General features: G+C 43.4%; 1 pseudogene across 1 annotated transcript; it reads left to right on the top strand.

Moving 5' to 3' along the window:
- Positions 1–1,915: 1,915 nt before the first annotated feature.
- On the top strand, positions 1,916–23,541 carry LOC311119925 (transmembrane protein 222-like; annotated as a pseudogene). The gene is made up of 6 exons (XR_014615250.1): positions 1,916–2,057; positions 12,865–12,949; positions 16,611–16,642; positions 17,547–17,643; positions 22,328–22,458; positions 23,404–23,541. The product of XR_014615250.1 is annotated as a transmembrane protein 222-like (transcript).
- The last annotated feature ends 466 nt before the right edge of the window (positions 23,542–24,007 follow it).

Raw genomic sequence — 24,007 nt, 5'->3', positions numbered from 1 at the left:
ATATTGCAGGATCTGACATAAGGTAAAGGTTTCAAATGAGATGAGAGATTTTTTTCCCTATGGAGAAAACTCCCTATCTGAACACTGAAGAGGCTGCTTATTTTTGTAAGTCAACTCCACATGCACACCCGCACACGTTGAATTTGAATGCACAGAGATACCGTAACGAGATCCTGAGGGCCATTGTCATGCCATTCATCCGCCGCCATTACCTCATGTTTCAGCATGATAATACACAATTCCTGGAAGCTGAAAATGTCCCAGTTCTTCCATGGCCTGCATACTCACCAGACATGTCACCCATTGAGCATGTTTGGGATGCGCTTGATCGACGTGTACGACAACGTGTTCCAGTTCCTGCCAATATCCAGCAACTTCGCACAGCCATTTAAGAGGAGTGGAACAATATTCCACAGGCCACAATCAACAGCCTGATTAACACTATTTTACCTTTATTTAACTAGGCAAGTAAGTTAAGAACAAATTCATATTTACAATGACGGCCTACACCGGCCAAACCCGGACGACGCTGGGCCAATTGTTCGCCGCCCTATGGGACTCCCAATCACGGCCGGTTGTGATACAGCCTGGAATCGAACCAGGGGGTCTGTAGTGACGCCTCAAGCACTGAGATGCAGTGCCTTAGACCGCTGCGCCACTCGGGATGTGTTGCGCTGCATGAGGCAAATAGTGGTCACACCAGATACTGAATGGTTTTCTGATCCACGCCTCTACCTGCTTTTTCTTTTCTGTATCTGTGACCAACATATGCATATCTGTATTTCCAGTCATGTGAAATCCATAGATTAGGGCCTAATGAATTTGTTTCAATTGACTGATTTCCTTATATGAACTGTAAATTAGTAGAGTCTTTGAAATTGTTGCATGTTCCGTTTACATTTTTTGTTCTGTATAATTACAAAGAGAAAATTGGGTTTTAGAGACTGAGCACTCAGCATTCTCTCTCCTGCACGCGGTGTCTGAACGGTTTGGCCCATAAGTGTCACTGGACTCATCTGAAGTCGATAATGCTAATGTGCCAACTTCTGTCTGTAGCTTCCGAACCGTTTGGGCTATATGACCCCACTGTGGAAAGGGGTGGCTCTCACGAACATGATGGGGTTCTCTGTTTTGCTCTACTACTCCCACAAGTGTCACGGGACTCATCTGAAGGTAACCCATACATAACCCATTTTGTGTTCCAAAAAGCCAAATTCAATATTTAATCAAATATTTGTTATATATAATTTTTTTGGGTTACCTAAAGGGGTCCTAAAATTCAAAATCAAATAACTAAATGATCACCCACGTCCATAGTGTCTTTCTCTGTTTTCTCCCTACCTCAACTGCACTGTCTTCTGCAGCAGCAGATGATCTGTCGATGCTAAGCCTAGTATAATTTCTCAGCACAGACACAGTCACAGCACTCGGACCAGCAAAACCAAAACTTTTAGAAAATAAGTTGATTCATTTCACACATTTAGCAGCGTCGGCCTCATGAGCGTTTTTTTAGTCGCTAACTTTTTCGGCACCACCTTTCCGTCTTTTACGATCCATGACCTTGGCTGACTGACAACAGAGATTCAGAGCGGGTCTCTTCGCTGATGCGCGTTTGACTTTGAATGTGCATTTTTGCGCAACCTCAGTTTAGCCTATCAGAAACCTGGCGGTGACCATCTGGTGGGGTGCGGCGGCCGTTGTCCACCGATCAGGCAAATGCTCAAATATATTATTATGACAACAGAGAAATTGCGCAAAAATCCTAAAAAAAATATATCTAAACAGGCCACTGGCTCCTTTTTTTGCACCAGCCCACCCAACAAAAAGATGGTCCATCTGGCATTTGCCAGAATTGCTAGATGGCCAATCTCATTGTTCTATCTGTGGAGAAGTTGGTTGCCAGGAAGTGGGGCGAATGAAATTCATTTTTCACAGTTGGTGATGGCGGATGTCGAAATCGACACCATGAAGAATTACCACATAGCCTTTGAGAGAATAAACCCCAATACGAGTCGTTACCCCTACTGTATCGTGTGGACACCTATCCCCGTACTATCGTGAGTTCCCGGAGTAAACTTGCATGTCTGCTTTGTCGTGTTTTGTGCGTGATTCATAATCATAGTGGGCTAGTTATTGGTGACAGCTCGGTAGCTAACGTTTGCTAGCTGGCTAACCAGTTGCTATCAGTTTGCTTATCAGCTGTTTTTAAGCCCATACAGTCGGTTAGAAATACCGATATGTTCCGAGGACAAAGCTTGTCAAATTTTAAACGGTGGCTTTTCTTTTTCGACATATACGGTCAGGGACACTTGACAGCGTAGCCCAGGGGCTAATTAGCATTTGCTGGCTTCGTAAAGGCACACATGCAAGCTTGGTTACAATAACTTTAGCGAAATGGCTGCAATGTATCCTAATGATTAATCCAACCAGCTGGCGTTATATCAAAGCAGCTTGACGCAATCTATCAGTTTCAGCGAGGCCACTCGCTACATAGTAACAAAGCCACGAGCTGTTACAGTAGTTTAAAGTGACATCATCCTCACAGACAGGTCGTTGGCATTTTGCACATTATAAGTTTTTATCAGGCTACCAAAACAAAATGGGCTGATTTCTATGGTTTGGCTGTTTCAAAACAGAAATGTATTTTATTAGCTATATTTCAATCTGATTGTGTTGTAGGGAGTGTATTTTGGATCAAGGAGGAGACAGATACAGGATGCGTCCTTAATGGCACCCTATTCCCTTTATAGTGCACTACTTTTGGCTCTGGTCAGAATTTGTGCACTAATGAGAATAGGGTGGTATTTGGGGCACACTGACAGTGCTCAGCACCCGCTTTTTACCCAACAACCCACTCGCCCCCCACATAAGATCTCTCTCTGCCTAGTATTTAGGTCGGCACCACTGCATTGCACTGCACTCTATTGGATCAGACATTATCTAGGATGCCTCCTCAGTGTTGTGCCCCTCTTTCCTGCGCCATTTCACTATTGCAAAAGAGCATCTCTTGAATGCATACTGTAAGGGTATCATTGGTATAAATCAATTATATGTAGATGAGTCAGCGAAATGCTCTAGTGGGCTGCCAGATTTATGAGCAAAGAATGTTGTTTTTGCGTCCCAAATGGCACCCTATTCCCTATGTAGTGCATTACTTTGGGCCCTGGTCAAAATTAGTGCAACATAAAGAAATAGGGTGCCATTTGGAACTCAATCGCTGTAGCTCAATGCAGTTACTCCTCGATCAGACCGACAGTGTCATTGCATTACATTACATTATAGTCATTTAGCAGACACTCTTATCCAGAGTGACTTACAGTTAGTTAGTGAGTGCATACATTTTTGTCCCTCTTGTTTTTTCTCCCATTTATTTTTTCATACATGCATCAATGCTGTGGAATAAATTCTGCAGTCAAACTTTTGTCATTTTGTAATCCCACATTTTTTGTGGATAACATTCACCTTTTGCTACTATTTCTGTCAAGTCTACGCATACAATTTGATGCATACGTTGGATAAACCCAACGTATGCACCACCCAGAATGCACTGCAACTGCAACGCAATGCTGCAAGGCAAACGCAGCGTTCCATTGGAAATGAATGTACTTCTGGTGTATCAAAACGCAATGACGCTGTCGGTGTGATCGAGGCGTAAGAGAACGATACACTGCCCTGTCTGTCTGTTCATTTGATCAGAAAGTATTCACACCCCTTGACTTTTTCCACATTTTGTTGTGTTATAGCCTGAATTTAAAATTGATTAAATGAAGATGTTTTGGTCACTGGCCTACACACAATACCCCATAATGTCAAAGTGGAATTATGTTTTACAAATTAACTACAAATGAAAAGCTGAAATGTCTTGAGTCAATAAGTATTCAACCCCTTTGTTATGGCAAGCCTAAATATGTTAAGGTTTAAACATTTGCTTAACAAGTCACAATAAGTTGCATGGACTCACTCTGTGTGCAGTAATAGTGTTTAACATTATTTTTGAATGACTACCTAATCTCTGTACCCTACACATACAATTATCTGTATGGTCGCTGAGTTGAGCATTGAATTTTAATCCACAAAAACCAGGGAGGTTTTCCAATGCCTCGCTAAGAAGGGCACCTATTGGTAGATGGGTAAAGATAAAAAAAAGCAGACAGTGAATATCTCTTTGAGCATGATGAAGTTATTAATTACACTTTGGATGGTGTATCAATCAGTCACTATAAAGATACAGGCGTCTTTCCTAACTCAGTTGCCGGAAGGAAGGAAGGAAACCGTTCAAGGATTTCACGATGAGGCCAATGGTGACCTTTAAGACAGAGTTTTAATGGCTGTGATAGGAGAAAACTTAGGATGGATCAACAATATTGTAGTTACTCCACAATACTAACCTAATTGACAGAGTGAAAAGAAGGAAGCCAGTACAAAAATATTCCAAAACATGCATCCTGTTTGCAACAAGCAACTAAAGTAATACTGCAAAAAATTTGGCAAAGCAATTAACTTTTTGTCCTGAATACAACATGTTATGTTTGGGGCACCACTCTCCATATTTTCAAGCATAGTGGAGACTGCATCATGTTATGGGTATGCTTCTAATCATTAAGGACTGGGGAGTTTTTCAGGATAAAAAAATAAACTAAATGGAGCTAAGCACAGGCAAAATCCTAGAGGAAAACCTGGTTAGGTCTGCTTTTTACCAGACACTGGGAGATGAATTCACCTTTCAGCAGGACAAAAACCTAAAACACAAGGCCAAATCTACACTGGAGTTGCTTACCAAGAAGACAGTTAATGTTCCTGAGTGGCCGAGTTACAGTTTTGACTTAAAACTCCTTGAAAACCTATGGCAAGACTTGAAAATGGTAGTCTAGCAATGATCAACAACCAATTTGACAGAGCTTGAAGAATTTAAAAAAAAGAATCATGGGCAAATATTGTAGAATCCAGGTGTGCAAAGTTCTTAGAGACTTACCCAGAAAGACTCACAGTTGTAATTGCTGCCAAAGGTGATTGTAACATGTATTGATTCAGGGGTGTGAATACTTATATAAATTAGATATTTCTGTATTTCATTTTCAATACATTTGCAAAAATGTGTTAAAACATGTTTTCACTTTGTCATTATGCGGTATTGATATTTGCCATATGTGAATTGATTGCCCCCCATTTATCCTCTGAGTTTGTACTGCTTGGTGACCTAAATTGGGATATGCTTAATACCCCAGCCATCCTACAATCCAAGCTAGATGCCCTCAACCTCACGCAAATTATCAACGAACCTACCAGGTACAACCCTAAATCCTTAAACATGGGTACCCTCATAGATATCATCCTGACTAACATACCCTCTAAATACACCTCAGCTGTCTTCAACCAGGATCTCAGCGATCACTGCCTTATTGCCTGCGTCCGTAACGGGTCTGCGGTCAAACGACCACCCCTCATCACTGTCAAACGCTCCCTAAAACACTTTAGCGAGGAGGCCTTCCTAATTGACCTGGCCCAGGTATCCTGGATGGATATAGATCTCATTCCGTCAGTAGAGGATGCCTGGTTGTTCCTTAAAAGTAATTTCCTCTCAATCTTAAATAAACATGCCCCATTCAAAAAATACAGAACTAAGAACCGATATAGCCCCTGGTTCTCCTCAGACTTGACTGCCCTTGACCAGCACAAAAACATCCTGTGGCGTACAGCATTAGCATCAAATAGCCCCCGCGATATGCAACTTTTCAGGGAAGTTAGGAACCAATATACACAAGCAGTCAGGAAAGCAAAGGCTAACTTTTTCAAACAGAAATTTGCATCCTGTAGCACTAACTCCAAAAAGTTTTGGGACACTGTAAAGTCCATGGAGAATAAGAGCACTTCCTCCCAGCTGCCCACTGCACTGAGGCTAGGAAACACTATCACCACCGATAAATCTACAATAATCGAGAATTTCAACAAGCATTTTGCTACAGCTGGCCATGCTTTCCATCTGGCTACCACTAACCCGGCCACCAACTCTGCACCCTCTGCTGCAACTTGCCCATGCCCCCCCCCGCTTCTCCTTCACACAAATTCAGACAGCTGATGTTTTGAAAGCGCTGCAAAATCTGGACCCCTACAAATCAGCTGGGCTAGACAATCTGGACCCTTTCTTTCTAAAACTAGCCGCCGAAATTGTCGCAACCCCTATTACTAGTCTGTTCAACCTCTCTTTCATAACGTCTGAGATCCCCAGAGATTGGAAAGCTGCCGCGGTCATCCCCCTCTTCAAAGGGGGTGACACTCTAGATCCAAACTGCTACAGACCTATATCCATCCTGCCCTGCCTTTCGAAAGTATTCGAAAGCCAAGTTAACAAACAGATCACCGACCATTTCGAATACCACCGTACCTTCTCCGCTATGCAATCCGGTTTCCGAGCTGGTCACGGGTGCACTTCAGCCACGCTCAAGGTCCTAAACGATATTATAACCACGATTGATAATAGACAGTACTGTGCAGCCGTCTTCATCGACCTGGCCAAGGCTTTCGACTCTGTCAACCACCGCATTCTTATTGGCAGACTAAATAGCCTTGGTTTCTCAAATGACTGCCTCGCCTGGTTCACCAACTACTTCTCAGATAGAGTTCAGTGTGTCAAATCGGAGGGCCTGTTGTCTGGACCTATGGCAGTCTCTATGGGGGTGCCACAGGGTTCAATTCTTGGGCCGACACTTTTCTCCGTGTATATCAATGATGTCGCTCTTGCTGCTGGTGACTCTCAGATCCACCTCTACGCAGACGACACCATTTTGTATACATCTGGCCCTTCATTGGACACTGTGTTAACAAACCTCCAAACGAGCTTCAATGCCATACAACAATCCTTCAGTAGCCTTCAACTGCTCTTAAACACTAGTAAAACTAAATGCATGCTTTTCAATCGAACGCTGCTAGCACCCGCCCACCCGACTAGAATCACCACTCTCGACGGGTCTGACCTAGAGTATGTGGACAACTACAAATATCTAGGTGTCTGGTTAGACTGTAAACTCAACTTCCAGACTCACATAAAGAATCTCCAATCCAAAGTTAAATCTAGAATCGGCTTCCTATTTCGCAACAAAGCCTCCTTCACTCATGCTGCCAAACATGCCCTCGTAAAACTGACTATCCTACCGATCCTTGACTTCGGCGATGTCATTTACAAAATAGCCTCCAACACTCTACTCAGCAAATTGGATGTAGTCTATCACAGTGCCATCCGTTTTGTCTCCAAAGCCCCATACACTACCCACCACTGTGACCTGTACGCTCTTGTTGGCTGGTCCTCACTACATGTTCGTCGTCAAACCCACTGGCTCCAGGCCATCTATAAATCACTGCTAGGCAAATCCCCGCCTTATCTTAGCTCATTGGTCACCATAGCAGCACCCACCCGTAGTCTGCGCTCCAGCAGGTATATCTCACTGGTCATTCCCAAAGCCAACACCTCCTTTGGCCGCCATTCCTTCCAGTTCTCTGCTGCCAATGACTGGAACGAATTGCAAAAATCTCTGAAGCTGGAGACTCTTATCTCCCTCAATAACTTTAAGCATCAGTTGTCAGAGCACCTTACCGATCACTGCACCTGTACACAGCCCATCTGAAATTAGCCCACCCAACTACCTCATCCCTATATTGTTATTTATTTTGCTCTTTTGCACCCCAGTATCTCTATTTGCACATCATCTCTTGCACATCTAGCATTCCAGTGTTAATACTATTGTAATTATTCTGCACTATAGCCTATTTATTGCCTTACCTCCATAACTTGCTACATTTGCACACACTGTATATATATTTTCTGTTGTATTTCTGACTTTGTTTTTTTTACCCCATATGTAACTCTGTGTTGTTTTTATTGCACTACTTTGCTTTATCTTGGCCAGGTCGCAGTTGTAAATGAGAACCTGTTCTCAACTGGCTTACCTGGTTAAATAAAGGTGAAATAAATAAAAAAAAATATTGTGTGTGGATGGTTGAGAAAATACATTGATGTAATCCATTTTGAATTCAGGCTGTAACACAACAAAATGTGGAATAAGTCAAGGGCTATGAATACTTTCTAAAGGCACTGTATATCCCATGTAGGAATTGAAGATAACCTTTGCTTTGAAAGTCATCCACAGTGAATAAATTGATGTGTAAATCCCAAATAACTCAACAATTAGTTATTTATGTTTTATTTTTATTTATTTTATTGTGACAGTCAAGGGCAGGCTATTATTTGATCTTTAATGTCTATTGAAATCGTATTCTTATTATTCAGATGGCCAGGGGTGCAACTTTCACACAGTCTGAAATTGCATTTTAGTCCCGCCCAGTTTTACCATTGCACTTTGATACAAAATGCGGCATGGGTGTGCTTTAGGAGCATGCGGACGCCTCAGAGAGGTTGGTAGGCTGTTTGGAGGGTTCAGCCGGCTGGATTTAGGACCGCACGGGCGGACAGGCTGTGTGAAGGCAAAGCTTCTGAAAGGCTGGCTTACAAGCCGGGAGAGTTGAATAGAGGCAGTTGCTGTCAATGTGTATGTGTTACGCTCTTTCTCTGAGTTGTAAAAGCAAGCAGAGGAGAAACTGGCTACTATTTAGTTGACTGATGTAGCTGGCAAGGTAACTGCTGTTTGACTTCACAGAAAAAAATAACTAGCATTTATTCCCAGTGCTGAGCTAGTAGTGTAACTGACATGTAACGTTAGCTAATATTTCATCCCCTCTCGACTGAGGGGAGTGAATTATCTAGCTAGCTAGCTACCACAGCCAGTTCAGCTATAACCTCTAGCTATCTGTCAGATAGCGAGATGAGGTGGCTATTATTACTATCTAACAGCTGTTGTTTGTATGGAAATGTTTTGTATCCTTAGCAGGATCAGATGAGGACAGGTGTCCCAGCAGGGTCAGACAGCCAGGGAAGACCAGTCTACGGAGCTCAGGTGAAATTGTGCAGTATTAACAATATCAGTGAATGATACAAAGTTCCATCTTGAGTTGATGGGTAGACCTACAGTGGCTACAGGACAGCATCTTAAGCTTAAAACTACAGTTGGGGATCTGGGAATAATGGTAATTGTAATAATTGAACCATTGATTGTATTCTTGGATAATATAATGTAGGGCTGGGCGGTATACCGTATTTTACGATATACCGGTATTGATGCACGGACCGGTTTGGGTTTTGACTTTACCTTCTATAATAGTATTTGAATGTTTGGTTTGCTAAATGTGATACGGCGTGTGTAACATCCAGTTTTATAGTTTACTCTGCTACTTGAGTCATCTCTCTCTGCTCTCTCTCTCCATGCCGCTTCCCACACAGACCTAGCCCCGCCCACTGTCACTCAAGGAGCACATTTGTTGTTCCTCGACCACGAGACATTTGCGTTAGGTCTGCATGGTCAATGCAGCACATGCAACAACGTTGATGACAATGATGCTGTTTTCACTTTGCTGCTTAATATAAATCCACTAGCGTTCTATAATTACTCTATTAGTTAGTTTTTCTTACATCTGCAAACAGCTAGTTTGTCTTTTCTTAGCAAGTTGGACCTAAATCGTGTTAGCCGCTAATGCTAATCGCTAGCTAGCTAATAAATGTACTGAGTCAGAGCAAACGTAACTAGCTATACAGCCTGATAGCACCTAAATCAGCATGTTGTTTGTGCAACCGTATCTTCTAAATCAGAGGAATACGTGAAGCATGAATATGTTAGCTACTTGATGTAGCAAAGAGAAAACATTAAATGTAGACAAAGATTATAGGGTCCCATAGGAAACACTTATCAACACTTTGGTTCCTACCCTGGCATTTTCATTCGTTGTCATGTCAAACAACACTGTATTCAAAGTGCCCACTATTATATTCTAATTATAGAATTAGAATAATCATTATATTTCCATGATTCCAACAGTTCATAGACACACCCTATGTTTGAATAAAATCAACTATATGTAGGCTAGTGAGCTTGTCTGATGCTTTAAGTACTGTGATAAAAAATTAAGACACACAAATCACTAAAGAGGGAGCCAGAGATCAATATAGCCTAACCAGAAGAAAAAAACCTCCGCCTGCTGCTGCTGACCTTTGCAGATTCTGCCATTACTCTCATGAAGTTGCCGGTAATAGGGTACACCAGTGGTAGGCAAACTTTTCCATTTGGTGTGCCAAGTTGTCATACCATTTCTACTGATCTGCGTGCCAGTTATGATTTTCATATGCACATTTTTGTGGAACAGTTTAATTTATTTTATAATAAAGTCTTCATATCTCAAAATCAATGTCATGTGGTTAATAAAAAGTATATCTTAAATTAAAATGATACAAATCGGAAAGTAAATTCCATTGCCAATAGCCTATGTAGAAATAGCCCTACATAAAGACAACAAATAAAAAATTGCAGCCCGCAGGTAGAAAATATCCTGATAAAAATAAATATCTTATAAATCACATTGGCTACCCATGGCCCGTCTGCAAGGAACTTGAAACATTGTATCAACTATTAACTTGGTCTGACCCAAAGCTTGTGCTAGCAAACTTGCAACATTGTATATTCTGGGCCCTCAGCTTTTCCTGCACCAGTGAGCTCCGGACAGACACAGCTGTATGCTCTTTGCGCAAGGGATAAGAAGTAATCAGGTAGGCCTATTTTATGACAGAGCGTTACATTTTTTTCCCCTTTCATGCTGAGTGGTTATCAAAAGGGAGAGCTGGATTTTTTTTCTAATTAGCTATGGTGAGGAACTATTGTCATTCTCAATGGATATAAAAACAGACTTAATTTACTTGCAGTTTGAGGCAAAGAAAAAATTACTTTGAGAAGCTTCACAGTGATGGTGAGTTAAGACAATCAGAAATATTATCATATCCTTACTCAAGATTGACAGGAGCACTTCAAATAAAAGACAATGAATAAATTGACAACTCGTAAATGGAACGAAATAAACCAAAACTTGTTTCTCACAAATGTAGCCTAGGTTGTTGCGCTCTGCAAACAACCTGTCCACTCCTACAATGAGAACGGTAAGACTGTAATAATAATATATTGAATGCATTAACAGAGATTGTGTAACCCAACAAACATTGTAGATAATAAATTATGGGAATTAACAGTAAATGTACTACTGGTAATACTGGTTTGCCATCCCCGCAGCCTCCGCAATGGATTAGTCCACTGCCAGTGCTCGACTAAAAAAAGATTGTTCGACCAACAGCCTATTGACCAAACAATCGACCAGTCGACTAAATGGGGTTATCCCTACGTCATACCGTCATTTAAAAAAGAATACCATGATATGATATTTTGACCATATCGCCCAGCCCTAATATAATGTATTCTTTGTCATACCTCATCTGAGCAGGATCAGATGGTGACAGGGGTCTCAGCAGGTTCAGGCAGCCAGGAAAGCCCAGTCTGTGATGTAGATGAGGTGCACTTTTGCAGATACAACACTTTATTCTCTCTGTGCAGCAAACACTGGACAACCCAGATGCTTCAAAGATTGAAACTATTTTAAGGCAGTCAGACAAACTTCAAGTCTAAACTGTATCAAGGGTTGATAGAGGCTTTTCCCGATGACACAAAACATGTCAAACAAAAATGTGAGGAAGACCTGGTAGACGCTATTGATGATGATGAGTGGATACAGATATGTTTGAATGCCCAGTCATGTTCATATAATCTCAGACATTAATTACTGCAGTTTAAGACCATCCATAGAATGTACTATATGCCAGTGAAACTGAATAACATGCACTCAGAAATGTTATTCCTCTGCTGGAGGTGTAAAACACAAAAGGGAACATAGTTGCACATGCTATGGTCTTGTGAAGGCTGGCTGAATTTCTGGCAAAGAGTATGTTATTTTATCTCAGCATGTTTACAGATTCTCCCTTCTCCTTATTTTTGTTTGCTTGGAAATGTTGATGCTGGAGTCTGTTATCAGAAGAAACTGTGTAACCAAACATTTATAGTGGCTAAGAAATGCATTGCTATTAATTGGAAGGTTGGTTGTCCTCCAACAATGTCACAATGGATGGCAGAAATGTCAAGTTATGTATCCCTAGATTTGATTTAACGGTGTACTGGGCAACTTTCATAAGGTCTGGATGCCTTATATGGAATACTGTACGACAAAAGGATTCTGTATTGAAAACATGCCCACGTCAGGGGAGATACCTATTTAGGCAATCCCTAGTTGCTGGGCTACTCAGTCCTGGCCCTGGGGGTCTGCCGTCCTGTGGGTTGTCACTCTGGTCTTGGCCTAACACACCTGAAACCAATAAATAATGTTTCACTAAGATCCTAAAGCTGACTGGGGTGTATTGTGTTGGGGTGCTGCAGGGCTGTGGACCCCTAGGGACAGGACAGGGTGACCCAGCTATATTGTGTGCAAGTAAAAAGAGCTCTACAGTATTATTAGGCCTATGATATGAATTATATGGAGGATGTACTGTTACTGTGTGTTAATGTATATGTGTATGTTTTTGTTTACTTTTATTTCCAAGCTTTTCCATTGAAAAAAAAAAAAAAGTGGGAAGGAAATTGTGTTGGGAGAGAGTTGAGTTATTGACTAGACAGGTGGGGGTCGGGTGTGCAGGCGGCTCGGGCTGGCTGGGCCCAAATTAACTTTAAGAGTTAATTTGTTAGGCTAGTGGTTAAAGGTGCAACACAATATTGTTGTTCTAAATGAAGACGGCTAGAAGGGCCATCGGCTAGAAGGGCCGTCATATTGGATTGTGTAGAAATGCAGGAAATGAACTTTAGATCCCCCCAAAAAAATTGTGGGGGAGGACCCCCAGACCCCCTGCCAGGTTATGTCCCCCACACTTCTAAAACCAAAGTTGCATCCCTGCAGATGGCTGCTACCGTTCATTGGACACATGGGAATCTGCACCTCTTCTGGTATCATCCGGGACTTTGCTGGACCCTACTTTGTCTCTGTGAGTACTTCTGTTCTTCCTCTCCTCTTCTGTTTTTTTTTACTACCCTCTTTTTCTGTTCTTTCTCTCAAGCGGCAGAAGAAAATTGACCCATATTGTCAAATTGTGTATGGTTCACACTGCAGCTCTTTGCCCAAACTTTAAAAAGGCCTCTTTAAGGACTGAAGGACGCAAGGGAAAACTCAATTTTCTTCTGACTTCTTTTATTTAATTCCAGTTAGTTAGTTAGTTAGGTTGATAACCTTTAAAGGCAAAACACAAAAATAAATATACATTACTTCAAGTAAGGTCATTTCAAATTAAATATATAATCTCAATGTAGTCATTATCTAAATTATACTATATATACTAAATTAGACAATTGGTCTCAATTCTCAACACAAATAAACACCTAACTGGCAACAATTTTACACAACAATGTCCATGTGCCTACCGGTTGAGTCTCCAGAATCCTAAATGAGCTGAATGAGAGTCTCCTCTTCCATGATGGAATTCCAGTGAAATGCTTTTTTCACCAAACATTTCACCACCTGCTATCACAAAGGTGCACCAGTATATATGTTCCCCAGGGAAACACAAGCTAATGATGGGTTCCACAATGCATACACTTTTTTGCCCCCTGCTGGTTTTTTATCTTTGAAATAAGTTGAAAATGTGAATGCCTTGAATATGAATACCTGTCTTTTGACGCAACACATATCATTTGGCTGAATTCCTGATAGGCCTAGACACTACACACACTGGCATTGATTTAGGGCTCATTTCCCAGACCAAGATTAAGCCTACTCCTGTAGATTAATCTTGGTTGGGGGGAAACCGGCCTTCACTGTTCCAGGATGTTGAGCTTTGTCTGTAATACTTGTTAGAAGTATTGTTATAAAAGTTTCCACGACAGCACAAACAGATTTGCGAACAGGCAAAGAGCTGGTTTTAAACCACATTGAAATACCTCTCAGCTGCCTGTAGAGGTAGTGAACTATAGATCTATATTACTAGATCTGCAAGCAGAACCTTATATTGAGTCGTATGTCAAGTGCTGCTCCTTGCAGTGATATATATATATCAATCATACTTATTACTGCGGGCGCTGCCTTGGGACTCGACTGGGGACTAGGTTTCAAGAGAAGAAGAGTCTAAATAGCAGTGTGTGTGTGTGTGCTCACTATTACATTGGCCTTCCTGGAAGAACTTGTCAGGGAAATAGAAGTCATCTCAGGGATCAATAAAAAGTTCAATATGGTCTGTTAACTCCCTGAAGCTCCCCTACAAGTACACTGCTACTAGCACACTGCTACAAGCACCCTGTGTTGGCCCCAAAAAGAAAATCAATTTTTTGGGATTGCTAAATTGAATAAGAAAGACTATATATACACCATAGGATTAACCTGGTCTGTAAGAACTAAAGACGAAACCCCTCTGCCACCACTTTCTCCACCATGAGCTTTTCTAAATGTTAGCATAATGTTTGTTCTAGCTCCGGGATGGGCACTTTGGTAGGCCCATGGATCAATTTCCAAAAACTAAACTAAACTCAGTCAGGGTCTCAATTTACTGTTGAGAGTTAGAATTGTTTCAGTTTCAAGTTTTAATGTCACATGCACAAGTACAATGAAATGCCTTTCTTGCAGTGGCGATTTTAGCATGTAAATCTTGTTAGGGCAAAGTCCCCCCCCCCCAACAAAAATTGGGATGCATGCCAGCAAAGCCACAACACAACACAACACAGCATGAAACAATACATTCATTGCACTATAACGGTGACAAACGGTGCCCACAAATTGTTAGGTCTTACATAAAGCTGTCCCAATACAGAGTTTTCTTTTCAGCACCATGGTGTGAATCCTTACAACCGCTACACCTGGCTATCAGCGGCACCTTGTCAAACCACTCATTGTTGAATTTGTGTAATGTTTATGTCCAATGGCCGATGAGCATCGATACGTTTTATCTTTAATTTCTCTTCATATAACAATGATTGAAAATGATTTGCCAGTAGATTGTCGACTTGATTCATGATGATGACTGCTTGTCTAGCTTGCTAGCTAAGATTTTGAAAGTATGATGTGGACATGATCAGTCCAATCAAAGCAACGGTAGATATAACATGATTTTACATTTTATCTGTGGCCAATGACCTTGAGCCTTCTTGGATTGGCACTTCTGATGTAAATCTATGGTAGCACCCAAAAGGGCTTTAATTTTCAAGCTCTCCCCGTAGATTTTGCGGTGACGTAGTGTCCCCATGAGTGACAGAACACTGAGCCAATCACGGTGCAACTAGAGAACATTACCAACCCCTACGCTCCGTATTTTCCTGCTGGCTGCCCCACCACCACAGAAAGCTAGACTGAAATACCTGCATTTTGGAGCTGCCTTACTCAAGAAAGCGGCTTTATTAACTCAATGATATATATTTTTTTAAATTACATTGTTTGCAAACTAATATGTGATACGTGTTAATGATAAAATAACATGCAAAACAAACTTTTTTGCTAAAAAGTTGGTGCTCAAAACAGGTGGGGCTTTGCACCACCTGCCCTAAATGACAGGTCGCCACTGCTTTCTTGCAAGCTCTAACCCCAACAATGCAGTCATCAATAACAATGTACTGTAATACTAAAAATAACAAGGTAGAACAAAACACACGAGATATAAAAATAAGAAGAACACTATAAAGTAAGTAAGCATAGTATATACAGGGTCAGTTCCAGTACCATATTTACAATGTGCAGGGATACTGGATCGATAGACATTTACATTTACATTTAAGTCATTTAGCAGACGCTCTTATCCAGAGCGACTTACAGTTAGTGAATACATATATTTTTTTTTTATACTGGCCCCCCGTGGGAATCGAACCCACAACCCTGGCGTTGCAAACGCCATGCTCTATCAACTGAGCTACATCCCTGCCGGCCATTCCCTCCCCTACCCTGGACGACGCTGGGCCAATTGTGCGCCGCCCATGAGTCTCCCGGTCGCGGCCGGCTGCGACAGAGCCTGGATTCGAACCAGGATCTCTAGTGGCACAGTTAGCACTGCGATGCAGTGCCTTAGACCACTGCGCCACTAGATAGAGGTAGATATGTATAGAGGTAAGGTGACTAGGCATCAGGATATATGATAAACAGAGTAGCAGCAGCGTATATGATGATTCTATGTGAGTGGATGTGTGTATAGTCAGTATAAATGTATGTGCATTTTATGTGTGTAATCATGGTCGAATTACGACCGGGGGCCCCATTGATTTTGTTAGTCACTTTCACTCAGATACCATATTAAAAACTGCTAACATTTCTCTTCATCCTATGGCAAAATGTGTAGAATTGTAGGAAATTAGCTGTGAAACTGCAAATTTTTCTCTCCACCCCATGGCAAAATGAGTAAAATGTTGCAAATTAGTTATGTCAAATTACAAAATCATCTCTCTGCCCCATGGCAAAATGTGTAGAATTGCAGCCAACTTGCTTTAAAACTGCAACATTTTCTCTACGCCGCATGGCAAAATGTAGAATAGAATTGCATGAAATTAACTCTAAAACAAAACTGAAGCATGCTGACGCTTTAACGCGCTCGCACACACACACACACCAGTGCCACGCTAGCACCTCCTGGGTGGTCTTTTATATTGCATGTTATTTTTCTTTGTGTTTTATTGCAGGAAGACAACATGGCCTTTGGGAGACCAACAAAGTAAGTAAATGAAATGTTCTGGGGTGTGTTTATTCTTATACCGATGACTGAAATATTTATTGTCCTCTTCAAGGTAAAATCAGTAGAGGGATATTAAAACCTCAGCATCTTTTCTCAACATACAGTGGGGTCCTAAATGATTGACACCCTTGATAAAGATGAGCAATAATGACTGTATAAAATAAAGAATTCTGTGAAATTCTACTATTTTATGCTTGTACAATTGCTCAGAGAAAGAGATTTTGTTTAACAAGTAAAAAAAAATTTCTCATAAAGGTAGGGATTAATCGTGAATAATGATGAGTGAGCAAGTTACAGAGGGTCAAAGATCACACACCCCAAAACATGTTATTGGTAATGGTGAGAGGTTAGCATGTCTTGGGGTTATGATCTTTGACCCTCTATAACTTGCTCACTCATCATCGTTATTCATGATTCATTCAGGACATCATTCATTCTAAACTTTTTACTACTTTATTTATAAGAATCTTTAGGGGTGTCAATCATTTTGACCCCTACCTTTTTTTGTGTGAAAAAAATGTATTACTTGTTAAACAACATTTATTTCTCTGAGCAATTGTATTGGTACAAAATAATATAAATTTAAAAAAAATTGAGCATACAATGTACATTTGTATTTTAATTATTTATTTTATACAGTCATTATTGCTCGTCTTTATCAAGGGTGTGAATAATTTCGGACCCCACTGTATCTTGAATTAAAGCACTTGTGCATTATTTAAATTCAATTCTGGGAGAGAATATTGGTGCAGAGCAGTTAGCTTGGTCCCAGATCTATTTGTGCTGTATACCCAACTCAAGACAGCACAAACCGATCTGGGACCAACCAGGCTACAGAGTAGTAGTTGCTTTAGTTTCTGATAGATTCTCTGTGTATTTGAAGGTACTGGATGCTGGACGTAGCCAAGGTGTATGCTAGTGGCTCCAACGCCTGGGACACAGCAGTGCAAGACGCCTCAGAGGAGTATAAAAACAGAATGGTAAGGAATTGTGGGCGGAAGGTTCCAACTGGAAGGTCATCGGTTTGAATCCAAATTCTGACCGGGGGGTTCTATTGGGATTCTAGGTACACTACATGACCAAAGGCATGTGGACACCTGCTTGCTGAACATCTCATTCCAAAATCATGGGCATTAATATGGAGGTGGACCCCCCTTTGCTGCTATAACAGCCTCCACTCTTCTGGGAAGGCTTTCCACTAGATGTTGGAACATTGCTGCACTGTGTGCTCGATTTTAAACACCTGTCAGCAGCGGGTGTGGTTGAAGTAGCCAAATCAACTAATTTGAAGGGTTGTCCACATACTTTTGTATATATAGTGTACCATAGATGATATCTCTTGCCGTTGTGCCTTTGAGCAAGGTACTGAACCCCTAAACCAGGGGTGTCAAACGTCCGGCCCGCGGGCCGGATCAGGCCCGCAAACGGGTTTAATCCGGCCCGCGAGATGATTAAAAAAAAAAAAAAAAAATATTAATAATTTTGTAAAGTATAAAAATGCGCTGCAATTTTTCAATAAAATAAACTGCTGTTCCAATTGCGTCCACTGGATGGCGCAATAGCAATTGTGTTAAGCAAGCAAACTGTTTATACCGGGGCAGAGCAAGTAGGTCAAGCACGTGCAGCCAATGAGCTACTTTGTTTTGCCCGCGATATTTATTACGGCTTCTACTTTTAACATTATGTGCTTTGGCACCCTCATTGCCCCAATATGTCTCTGTCAAAAAAGAGAAAAGTGGACGCAGAGTGCAGAGTGTTCCAAGAAAAATTGTCATCCTATTTATTCACTGAATTGAATGGGAAAGCTGTATGTTTGGTGTGTTCAGAGCATGTTGCAGTGCTGAAAGAATATAACCTTCGTCGCCACTATGTGAGTCTTCATGCCGACAAATATGACAACTTTCAAGGACAGCGGAGATGAGAGAAGGTGAATGAACTGTTGGCGGGTCTGAAGAAACAGCAGTCTGTGTTTACTCACAGCCGAGACATCAGTGACGCTGCAGTGAAAGCTAGCTACCTCATTGCTAATGAAATCGCAGTGGCTTCAAAACCATTTAGTGAGGGTGAATTTGTAAAAACATGCATGATGAAGGCAGCGGAGATTGTGTGCCCTGAAAAGCGGCAGGCTTTTGCAAATATCAGCCTGACAAGAAACACAGTTGCAGACAGGATTTCCGATCTTTCAGTGGATTTGGACAGCCAGTTGAAGCAAAAAGTAAAGTCATTTATTGTGTTTTCGGTTGCAATTGATGAAAGCACGGACATTACAGATGTTGCACAACTGGCCATTTTCATCCGCGGAGTTGATGACACATTGACCGTCACCGAGGAGTTCGTGGAGTTGGTGCCGATGACAGATACAACGACAGCAGCTGATATTTTTATCGCACTCGTCGGCGCGCTGGACAGGGTCGGAGTGGACTGGTCCCGCGCTGTCAGCCTGGCTACAGATGGTGCGCCCTCAATGATCGGGAAAAAAGCAGGCGTTGTGACAAAGTTCAGAGAGAAAGTGCAATCTGCAAATGGAGGACGTGATTTTTTGACTTTTCACTGTATTTTGCACCAGGAGGCTTTGTGTTGCAAGTCATTAAAGATGGATAACGTCATGAAGGTGGTCATCCAAACTGTTAATTTCATCCGATCCAGAAGCCTGAATCACCGTCAGTTTGACAGCCTTCTCAGAGAGAAAGACCACATCTATGGCCTGCCATACCACACTGAGGTAAGATGGTTAAGCCGAGGTGCTGTGCTGAGGCGTTTCTTTGATTTACGAGAAGAAATTGAACAGTTCATGGAAGAAAAGGGCAAACCAGTGTTAGAATTTCATTCCGCAGAATGGATGCAGGACCTTGCATTTATGGTGGATGTTACAGAGCACCTGAATAACTTGAACAAACAGCTGCAAGGGCGCAACAAAGTTGTCACGCAGTATTATGACAGCATACGTTCTTTCAAGTTGAAGCTGTCATTGTGGGAGACGCAACTTGCCGGTGGTGATGCAGCTCACTTCCCCTGTCTGAAAAATGTGTGCGCGACCCAACATGTGGCAGACATGAAGCGGTTCAAAGATAAAATAACGGGACTGTTATGGGAGTTTGAGCGACGCTTTCAGATTTATGTTTTTATGTTGATGTGCTATTGTTTTTAATTGATTTTATTTTATTTGTATATTTAACCTATTCTTGACTCTGTGGTTCTTGCACTTGTTTGGGGAACAGGATTTCATTATTTTTATCTACATTTCTGCCTGAGAAATGACACCCTGATATAGTTCTGTGATCTGTGATATACTTCTGTGAATCACTGAGGCATTGTGTGTTTGTGTGTTCTTTGTCCTCAGAACTTTCAAATAACTTGAGGTGTTTTATGATTAATAGTGATGTTGTGCTTTTGGACACTGTCCTCAGGCTCCAGCTTTATGTTTATATGTTTTTATGTTGATGTGCTTAATAGTGTCACGATCGTCGTATTGAATAGACCAAGGCGCAGCGTGATGAACGAACATGGTTAAACTTTATTATCTTTAGTGATAATAGACAACAATAAACAAAACAAGAAACGACTCGTGAAGTCCACGGTAACAATGACCAACACGGAACAAAAACCCACAAACACAAAGGGAAAACAGACAGTTTAAATATGGCTCCCAATCAGAGACAACCAACGACAGCTGACACTCGTTGCCTCTGATTGGGAGTCACTCTAGCCAACATAGAAATAAACACAACAGAATGAACACACCCTGGCTCAACATATAGAGTCCCAGAGCCAGGGTGTGACAGTACCCCCCCCTAAAGGCGCGGACTGCGACCGCGCCTCAACTTGAACAAAACAGGGGAGGGCTGGGTGGGCATACCTCCTCGGCGGCGGTTCTGGCTCCGGCCTTGCCACCCACCCTCCAATAAACCCCCCATAGCGCCCCTGGTCCAGTCTGGCCCCGCTGGCTGGAGCTGAACTGGACTTAGCAGGAGCGGTTAGCTTCAGCTCCATAGTGGAGCAGTTGACCGGTACCTTCCCAGGCACCGGTGGCCCAGGCACGGGTTGTGCTGGACTGACGACGCGCACCCCGGGCTTAGTGCGTGGAGGAGGAACGGGCCTTACCAGGCTGACGACGCGTGGAGGAGGAACGGGCCTTACCAGGCTGACGACTCGCACCCCTGGCTTGGTGCGTGGAGGAGGAACGGGCCTTACCAGGCTGACGACTCGCACCCCTGGCTTGGTGCGAGGAGGAGGAACGGGCCTTACCAGGCTGACGTCTCGCACCCCTGGCTTAGTGCGAGTGGCAGGAACAGGCCGGGCCGGGCTGGCGACGCGCACCGTAGACTTGGTGCGAGTGGCAGGAACAGGCCGGGCCGGGCTGGCGACGCGCACCGTATACTTGGTGCGAGTGGCAGGAACAGGCCGGGCCGGGCTGGCGACGCGCACCGTAGACTTGGTGCGAGTGGCAGGAACAGGCCGGGCCGGGCTGGCGACGCGCACCGTAGACTTGGTGCGTGGAGCAGGGACAGGCCGGGCCGGGCTGGCGACGCGCACCGTAGACTTGGTGCGAGTGGCAGGAACAGGCCGGGCCGGGCTGGCGACGCGCACCATAGACTTGGTGCATGGAGCAGGGACAGGCCGGACCGGGCTGGCGACGCGCACCGTAGACTTGGTGCATGGAGCAGGGACAGGCCGGACTGGGCTGGCGACGCACCCCGTAGGCTTGGTGCGTGGAGCAGGGACAGGCCGAACCGGGCTGTGGAGACGGATAGGAGACCTGGAGTGAAGAGCGGCCACAACCCGTCCTGGCTGAATGCCTACCCTCACACACTCTGTGTGAGGCATCCGCACAGGACGTACAGGGCGGTGTACCCGTAACCTGGTGGCCTTCTGAATCCGCCCCTTTTCTGCCTCCGTCAGCCCCGTCGTCCATGCCGTGTGCCCCCCCCTAAAAATTTTCTGGGGTTGCCTCTCGCCTGTCCGACGTTGACACTGCTGACGCCGCTGCTCCTCTTTCGCCAGGGCCTCTCCCGGCGCTTCCTCCCATGTCCAGTCCAAGTTCTGCCCCGGGACACGCTGCTTGGTCCTTACTTGGTGGGTTTTTCTGTCACGATCGTCGTATTGAATAGACCAAGGCGCAGCGTGATGAACGAACATGGTTAAACTTTATTATCTTTAGTGATAATAGACAACAATAAACAAAACAAGAAACGACTCGTGAAGTCCACGGTAACAATGACCAACACGGAACAAAAACCCACAAACACAAAGGGAAAACAGACAGTTTAAATATGGCTCCCAATCAGAGACAACCAACGACAGCTGACACTCGTTGCCTCTGATTGGGAGTCACTCTAGCCAACATAGAAATGAACACACCCTGGCTCAACATATAGAGTCCCAGAGCCAGGGTGTGACAAATAGTGATGTTGTGCTTGTACTATTTTGGACACACTGTCCTCAGGCTCCAGCTTTATGTTGTATGTTGATCGTATTAAAACAAAGAAAACAATCTGAAGTTGTTGTTTTTAAGTTATATATACCATGATTTTTCCGGTCCGGCCCACTTGGGAATAGATTTTCCTCCATGTGGCCCCTGAGCTAAAATGAGTTTGACACCCCTGCCCTAAACTGTTACAAGGGTGCTGCACCATACAAACGTTGATTGTACCTCTCTCTCCTTAGCACAACCTCTGCTGTGACAACTGTCACTCCCATGTGGCCATGGCTCTAAACCTGATGCGCTACGAGAACAAGACCTCGTGGAACATGATCAACCTCTGTCTGCTCTCCCTAGTCCACGGAAAACACGTCAGGTACTGAAATACTGACTGTCTGTCTCTCTTTCGGGCTGCTCTCCTTCAGCTACGACAACCATGTCAGGTACTGAGATAAAGCTGCAGAAATGGTTAAGGTCAAAAGAAACTCCTCCAGACTGCATTTGCATTGATGTTGTTAAGATTCACCACACTGTGACAACTTTTTTAGAGGCAGAACTGTATCTTACTTATGCTCCACAAGGCCATGTGAGGTAGGGCTGGATATTGGATGTGTGTACGCTCTGTACTCTCTGGGTCCCAGGGGCTGATATATATGTCATTGAATTTCCTCTGAATACAGAGAATCCTGGAGCACTCTGAGGGACAGACAGACAGACAGACAGAGGGCCTCCTGATGATTCTGTGGAGATATTAGGATTGAGTCTGATGTTGTGGTTGAAGGAATGTGACAGCTCGTCCCCATGCCCCCTCATGTGAGAGTGGTAGCGGGCAGGAGTCTCCCCACTAGCATACTACCTAGAGTGAACCCATGTATGCACGCAATCTGAGTGGTACTTATCCTAGTATGGACATTGGAGCGTAGCTATGTGAGTGGGTTGGTTGGTTGGACAGACACGTCACATGACCCTGGCCTGGCTGGATCTTAAGAGGTTGTCATGGCAACCACTTGAGCCTCTGTGTAATTGACTACGTGCGTGCAATCTCAGGTGTGTGCTGTCAAGACTATGGGGGAAATTAGGTGAAGAATTTGATTTTCATTCAGTCACTCCTCAGACCTCATATGGATGCTTACGTCTTGTGTTATTGTTGTTGTTCCAGAAAGCCAATGCCTCTCTCTCGCGCTCTCCCTCCTGCTCTCTCTGCTCCCCATCTGTATCGCCCACTCTCTTTACCCTCCCCCCTCTTTCTCTCTCTCTCTCCGTCCCCCTCTCTGTCCATCTCCCCTCTCTCTTCCCCTCCATCTCTGTCTCCCCTTTCCAGCTGTGCAGGGTTCCTGAAGACCTGGCTTCCCTTCCTCATGTTGATGGGTATCATCCTGACTGTGGCTCTGATAATTAACCTGCAGTGACCAGCCAACCAGGTGGGAGGACACAGTTTACAGGGTTGCCAGGGGGCCCAGAGCAGAGGGGGAAGGGGGATGGACTCCCTGCAGGAGGGGGAGGGGGGGGGGGGGGGGGGGGTGGACAAACAGGAAGGGAGTAAGGGAGGGAATGGGAACCCCCTGCAGGTTGGAAGTGACTGTTGAGGTGGGAGGTGTCACACTACACCTACTCTACTCTGATTGTGAGGACAGAGAGGAAAAAAGACATGCAACTGTGACACCCCAGCAACAAACCAACCAATGAGAGGAGAATGAAGGCCAAAACATCCTTCACTCAACTAAACACAAAGCCTGTTTGTTTCTAGGACCAGACAACCTGGCTTTCACTGGTGGCGTGCCCCTACTGAAGGAATACAATTGGATGGCAATTTTTGTTTCTTGTTTATTTTGGGGTTGAGAGTAATTGTTCTTGATGGACGGTAGCTTACTTATAAATGTTTTAATGCCCCCCACAAACATCCCAACTCCATGAATTTTTATGCA

The sequence above is a fragment of the Coregonus lavaretus genome (genome assembly GCF_964263955.1).
Source record: "Coregonus lavaretus genome assembly, chromosome: 3".
NCBI classification, from domain to species: Eukaryota; Metazoa; Chordata; class Actinopteri; order Salmoniformes; family Salmonidae; genus Coregonus; species Coregonus lavaretus.
The sequence above is the reverse complement of the archived record's forward strand: the minus strand, read 5'-3'. Positions and strand labels throughout refer to the sequence as shown.